The sequence below is a fragment of the Montipora foliosa genome, chromosome 6 (genome assembly GCF_036669935.1).
Source record: "Montipora foliosa isolate CH-2021 chromosome 6, ASM3666993v2, whole genome shotgun sequence".
NCBI lineage: Eukaryota > Metazoa > Cnidaria > Anthozoa > Scleractinia > Acroporidae > Montipora > Montipora foliosa.
Genome location: NC_090874.1, coordinates 73,667,915 through 73,675,414, shown reverse-complemented (window position 1 = coordinate 73,675,414; position 7,500 = coordinate 73,667,915). Strand labels below are relative to the sequence as shown.

Here is a 7,500-nt window from a genome sequence, read left to right as displayed (position 1 = left end):
AAGTGTATTGTGGGGAATGTGAAAATGGTCAATTATATTTTCCAGTAATCCAGGGTTACCTTAATCGGGCCTTGAACAACGGGGCCTTTATTCGTATTTTTCGGTACTTTTGTTTAATTTTTCTTTGCGGAAACTGGGCGAGGCGAGGCGAGGCGATTCCTGTTTGTTTCCGAAACATGTCATGTTGAGCTCGATTTTACTGATCTTTTCATGTTGATCTTATTGTGACTTATATGGCAGGGAAATGTTGTTTGATTTCAGTATTGTTTATAATAAATTTTGCTGATTTTCACAAGTAAGAGAATCTTTACCGCTCTGGCAAAAAAGTGCGAAAAACAAAGTATCTCAAATTTCCGGCAGCCCGTCAAGGTTTCAAATCACTAAATTAATGACCGGCTTGTTTTTGGAGCCCATTTCAAATAGAGCTGATAAGCATTATTCAAGAGGAAGCAACCAATTTAAACATTGGATATTGTCGGTATCATAGTCTCTCTAACTGGTAAAGACTTGAACAGTTTTTCCTAGAAGTTACGCGGTAGAACCGACTGCGAATCGGTGATACTGCCTATTTTTTCTACATTTGAAGACTTTCTGGACCAAGCTCCAGTCCTTATTTGTGAATCGTTTGGTATTTAAAAGATAACGGACTTCCAGGTGGAGGAAGTGAGGCATTTAATCGAAATTCTGTTGTAAAATTTCAGGCTGTTGGATAATTAGCTTCTTGAGACCCCTTTAAGACAAAGCGGAATGTCGCAGCGAAAAGCGCTAAGAACCAATTTCATGTCATTAATTTCCTCCATCAAATACGTATTTCTGTGCTAACAAGACTAACAGTAAGGGAAGGAATGAAGAAGCGGAGAAATGAAGTAAGTCAATTTTCTAGCCTAAACTTTCATTTGTATGGCAAAATTCAAAACTTATCCACGAGAAAGGGGACTGGAAACGCGGAGGTGAACCACCCCAGACTAACTCGCATTGCTCGGATTATAACAGAACAACATGGCCATGACCACTTCTTTTACCACTGTCAACAGCCTGACGGATCTTTTGACGAATCTGTTTCAGCTTGGAAGTCAAAATTGACTTAGTTCCCCTTTCTTATGTGGGTAACCTTGCCCAATTGAAGAAGCATTTTCTTGTGAAGGATATTGGTCATTGAAGAGATCTAAAATGTCAGAATATTTGGTTTGGCACGACTCCCAATCGATATTTTCCATAGTCTTTGCTGTTTTGTAATCCAATGTCACTTTAAGAAGCAGCAATACTTCATCGTCCGTCCAAACAAATGAGTTGTCTTTGGTTTTTTTTCTGTTTTTCTCTTAATTGAGACATTTTTATGGTGTTTTTAAACAGGAAATTTTTTCGCTCTTCAAGCTCACACGTGTTGAAACCTCAAGTAAACAAACAAAGCCGCGAATTTGGCGCCAAAATTATCGCAGGCTCAGGTTTCTTTGTAATGCGCATGCTCTGTTGACTAATCCTTTGAGATGTCCGGATAAGAATCGGATACCTGTGGACGGTCGTATACGATTTGTATACGCTACGTGTGGACGCAGATATTTTTGTATCCGCATAAAAAAATTTGCGGATACAAAAATCTCCGGATACGTGTGGACGGGGCATAAGTAATGGTCCAGATGGTCACGTGTTTTACGCTTTAATACGGGGATATCATTCTAGCGAGTAACTTCCAACAAATCACCTTGTTCTTGTTTTTGGACTTTAAGATGGACGAAAACGTCGCAATTACCGAGAAAACAAAGTTAAGGCATTCCTTTTTCAATGTCTAATGTTACAAATTTGTCCATGAAAAAAAAATCCCAGTTTGGTGGGGGATACAACGGAGATTTGATTTAGTTTCGGTTCTTGCTCAAAAGATTTAGTTTCTTACCTTCTGTACGGTTCGTTGACGCTGTCGTCCTGACAACTACGTGAAATGCCTAAATAACGTCAGCACATGACGATTACTTATTTTCTCACCCAACATCAACACCATCCGTACTAATTTTATTTCTGAAAAGTTGGCGCACACTTTCCATGCCCAACGACATGAAATAATGGCAAAATCATAAAAATAACTCGCACATACTTATACTTTAGGTGACGTTCTCCTAGTCATCTTCGTCATCCTTACTTGAAATCCTAACCGTGATCGATCAAACACTAGTAGGGAATTTAGCAAAGACGACGGGTACGGTAGCGAAAACTTATATACGTAATTTAGCGCTATCGAGAATATTCTGCGATTATTCCGTCTTGTTCAGTTTGTAAAATACGGGCGAACTATGCTTGAACTGGTGGGGTACGAACGGTTTTAAAGTAAAAATAGAAAATGAGTGTTTCACTGTTATATGCTCACGTTGTCACCACAACCTAAAATTTGGTGATTTCACGTTCTTGTTTTGTGGAGTACAGCAAAAAATGAACGGTAATTCGTGCTGCACGTGAGCACGAGTATTTTTTCTTTTTTCACGTTGCCGTCGCCGTTGCTTAAATTCCCAAGTGGGAGGATCTCTGCGTATTGTACAATAACACGCGGTTGTATTTTTTGTACAGACACCCTTAAGCGGTTTTTTTTCTTTCACGCAGTCAGTGGGCGTCGTTTGCAGTTTGTTCACTTGATTGGGTGGTATTAAAGGGACAGTTTCACGGTTTTGCGCATGTCCAAGCTTTAGCGCTAGCAGTTGTAAATTTTACGGTTTCTTACTGAACCAGATGATGTTAATTAAAAACAGAGAGTGTTAAAGCAAATTCTATAAATGACTAAGGCCCAAATTTGGTGGAAGACACTGCGGGTTTACACAGAAAATATCGAATTTAGTTTTGATCTCGAATTTATTGTACGGGTCGAAAATTTATTCTACGCACGAGTTGTCATAACGCACGAGTAATCTATTCGAATGCAGTAGGTTCATAACACAAAGGAAATGATTACAAAAGTAATTCTAATGAGTAATCCATTACTATGGGATTGTTTCCGTTTTCTGCATCAGTGCTTTCGATTGTTTCAATAACAATGGAATTAAATGGGCTGACTTGACAGTTTGCCCATGCGCAGAGACGTGAAACTCTCCCTTAATTTTGGGCGGATTGACAAAATCCCGTTTCTTCCTCTTAAATTTTTTGGGCTTAAAATTTGCCATTGCCAGAAACGTTCTTTATACAGTGTTTCGGAGAAAAAAAAAACACTTCTGTACTAGCATAGTTTTCATCCTTGAGAAACGAAAGGACGATTACTCACCTTTGCAGACATACGAGGTTTAACCTAAATTGTTCAATTTTCCTGGCAAATGCTTATAAGGGCCTGCATTTGTACAAAGTAACGTAGCGGAAAACACCGTGTTTTTTTTCGTTTGTGAAGTATACGTTTCACAATTAGAGTAGTTTATGTATTGTAGGTGTACAGTTAGTTCTGTACAAACTTGTAATGTCCAGTACTAGTAATAATGTAAGTGCGATTTAATAGCAAAGGATACATGTTTAACAAAGAATGTTTTTCACTGAGCAAGAGGATACCAAAATATTGGATTTATGTCTTAGTTGATTATCAGGGCCCGCTTGTTCAGAAGCCGATTAACGCTATTAACCCCAGATTAAAATTAACCGAGGAGTTTATTTCTCTACTCCCAAATGCTGTGCGACGCTGATATTCGGCAAAACTTAACATTAGAAGGAGTCAATCTTAAAAAAACAAAAATAAGCAAAGGAAAATTTCACCAAAAAGTTGAAAACAAGAAACAAAAGTTTACGCTAATCGTGGATTAAGTTAATCGGCTTTCGAACAACCGGGCCCAGAGCAACTGCTTTTCTTTCATTTTCTTTCTTCAATACTTGCGCGCCGCACTTCTGTTGCCTTCACAACTGGCGTTATAGCAGGTGTTTGGGTCAGGACGAGGCAAGCGACGGTGGTTCAAAGGACAGTAATTTATTTTTCTTGCTTCCTCCCCTCGCATGTCTCGCGCTTTCGCCCCAAACCCGCATAAGCCTCCCTCCTCCCTCCAAATCGCTTGTTATACAGACTTCTGTTTTAAAAATTAAGCGCTTCGGTCACTCTTTGACCAATTGCAGCTTCCGCATCTCTATAGCGTAAGCGAATATTCTAACATTAAATTATGTTGTCCGGGTGCTTTAGAAGTGGCACAAGGCTGATTTGTTTAATTTGCAACAACTTTAAAGTAAATAAAACATTTAAAAAGTTGCCCAGTTTTACATTTTTTGTTTCTATCCTGGCGCGAACTAAAGCCTTGTTCATGTGCACCACGCTAATTTAAATTCAACTGCGAGCGAGGGAAGGGGCCGTGGATTGTCATTTTAAGACGTGTTATCTCAGAAGTACGGATAAAATACAAGTTGCGCATTCCACGACTTGGGTGATAAGTATGAAAAAGAATCATGAGCTTAACTGGTTGTTGTAGGTTTACTGAGGGACGGAATGTAATTTCCACGTGGATCATGAGAAGAAGACCGGAGAGAAAACTTGGCTATTTTTCATATACAGAAACAAAGTCATTCTAAAACAAACTTCCATATTTACAGTAATATGAAGAAATTTTGAATGCGCTTATTGCATAGACATAAATAAGGAGTTTGACTTCGTTATCTGCAAATATAAATCTCGGTATTCTCTTGTTTATATTATACCGTTCCTTTGACAAGAACAATTACGAAAGGCCAGTTTTTGCTGTGAGGATAACAGCGAAAAAAACACTACTTAGTCGCGAATTTTCTATGATAAAACCTTGTTCAGAAATCAGAAATCTACGTTAACAGCACACGAGGGATACTCCTTAGTATCTAGAAAAAAATTTTCTCACTTTTTCATCCAGCCGCGCTTCAGCTATTTGATGAGCGCCAGCCACTGTCGTGCTTCTCAAGTTGCCTCCCTTCATGCCCAAAGTGGCCTCTGGGTAATTCTGCCATTCCATGACAAGGGAAGATCCTCCATTCTCATTTCAGAGAGTTTTTTATAAGTTTCGGACCACCCAGTCCTGCCAGCAAAATAAAGCATCGATTGAAATTTTCAGCTTTCTAAACTTGCCCAAATTGTATCCGTAGGTCCTGGAATTCGTCGACAAAAAGACCGGAGAGACAACTTTACTCGTGAACCGTCATGTTTACAACAGAACATTTTAGGCGTCCCAGTCTGCATGAAACCATCTGTCACCTCTGTCTCGACAAGACCAGACACACACGGTTCTTGCGTTACGTTTAATATGCCTGTAGAATCAACGGAAATGTCAATTCCTTGTAAAAACCAGCACCTTAATTAATTTTTTTGTTAGACTAGATATCGGAGAGCCAGAACAACTTATTCGCGCGTTGATGGAATCTTTGAACAAGAGAGAAAAACGAAGTACCTCCATACATGGCGCTGGAGCGTCGTACCAAACGATTCATCCCAGGATTTCGACCCGTGCAATCGCTTTTGGACGCAGTTGGCCCTTCGCTGCTTTCTGCTACCGACCTTGCCTCCCGGTACGGCATTGAGGGAGGGATATGTCGGCCCCTAAACCATATGTGACAAATCCCACGCCTACTCACAGCTCCAAACCGCCGTTGTCATTTCAATTTAGTGTAAGATTACGATGGCTTATATATTCAAGAGAAAAGTCATTTTATGTCATATGGTAAGCACTGGAGTCACAGAATACAAAGTGTACGCACGCGCCCTGCTAAAGGTAACGTAAACAAATGCTTAAAGTTTATTTCGTGGCGAATTTCAGAATAACTAGAAGAGCTAATATCTTCCATGCATTACATTTACAGGTACATAACTAAATACACAATCTTTAAAGATATCTATTAATTAAAAAGAAAAGTCGCTGTACAGAATGCGGTCCTTGATTCTCTTTTAAAACCAGTAAACTCAGTGGTACGGATAAAATCAGATAGCGCATTGCGCAACTTAACTGATACGTAAGAAAAAGAACTAAGACTATGACTGGTTGTTCTAGGTTTATTGAGGGACAGAATATAATTTCCGCGAAGATCATGCATAAGAAGCGGACGGGAGAGACTGAACGTATCTTTAATATAAGCGGAAAAACCCTTTAAAGAAACAACAACAACATACTTTTACACAGTAATATGAGGAAACGTTGAATGCGCTTATTGCACAGAGAGGTAGAGTTTGACTTAAGTTGTAAGAGGCCAGGTAATTTGCAAATATAAATCTCAGTACCCTCTTATTTACATTATAAGGTTCCTTTGACAAGAAATTACCAAAGGCCAGTTGCTTGCTACGAGAATAACAGTGAAAAAAGCACTACTTTGTCGGGAATTTTCTATAGTAAGAACTTGTTCAGAAATCAAAAGTCTACGTTAACAGCACACACCATGGCTATCCCTTAGTAACTGGCTGGACATCTTCTTCTCATTACTTTTTCCCCCGGCCGCGCTTCAGCCATTTGATGAGGGCCAGTCTCTGCTTGCTTCTCAAGTTGCCTGGTTCATGCCCAAAAAGAATTCTGGGTAATTCGGCCATTCCATGACAAGGGAAGATCCCCGATTCTCATTGCATTGATTTTTTTTATAAGTGTTGGGTCACCCAGTCCTACCAGCAAAATACAGCACCGACTTAAGTTTTTAGCTTTCAAAACTTGCCCAAATTGTATCGGTAGGTCCTGGAATTCGTCCACAGAAAGGCCAGAGAGACAACTTCGCTTGTGAACCGCCATGTTTACAACAGAGCATTTTAGGCCTTCCAGTCTGCATGAAACCACCTCTCACCTCTGTCTCCAGAAGACCAGACACGCACGGCTCTTACGTTACGTTTATGCCTGTACACTCAACTACTGAAATCTCAATTCCTCGTAAAAACCAACCAGCATCTTAATTTTGTTGGCAGGCTAGGTATCGGAGAGCCTGAACATTTATGCATGCGCTGACGGACTCTTTGAACAAGAGAGAAAAATGCAGTACCTCCAGACGTGGCGCTGGAGCGTCGTACCAAACGAGTCATCCCGGGATTTCGGCCCGTGCGATCGCTTTTGGACGCAGTTGGCCCTTCGCTGCTTTCTGCTACCGACCTTGCCTCCCGGTACGGCATTGAGGGAGGGATATGTCGGCCCCTAAACCATATGTGACAAATCCCACGCCTACTCACAGCTCCAAACCGCCCTTGTCATTTCAATTTAGTGTAAGATTACGATGGCTTATATATTCAAGAGAAAAGTCATTTTATGTCATATGGTAAGCACTGGAGTCACAGAATACAAAGTGTACGCACGCGCCCTGCTAAAGGTAACGTAAACACATGCTTAAAGTTTATTTCGTGGCGAATTTCAGAATAACTAGAAGAGCTAATATCTTCCATGCATTACATTTACAGGTACATAACTAAATACACAATCTTTAAAGATATCTATTAATTAAAAAGAAAAGTCGCTGTACAGAATGCGGTCCTTGATTCTCTTTTAAAACCAGTAAACTCAGTGGTACGGATAAAATCAGATAGCGCTTTAAAGAAACAACAACAACATACTTTTACACAGTAATATG

At 40.0% G+C, this 7,500-nt stretch overlaps 1 protein-coding gene across 1 annotated transcript in view; it reads left to right on the top strand.

Moving 5' to 3' along the window:
* The window catches only part of LOC138008403 (protein PAT1 homolog 1-like), a 25,193-nt gene extending 20,995 nt beyond the window's left edge, over positions 1-4,198 (top strand). Inside the window, exon 20 of the mRNA XM_068855735.1 lies at positions 1-4,198. This exon is cut by the window's left edge and continues 2,449 nt beyond it. The gene's annotated coding sequence lies outside the window, so the exon portion shown is untranslated.
* The last annotated feature ends 3,302 nt before the right edge of the window (positions 4,199-7,500 follow it).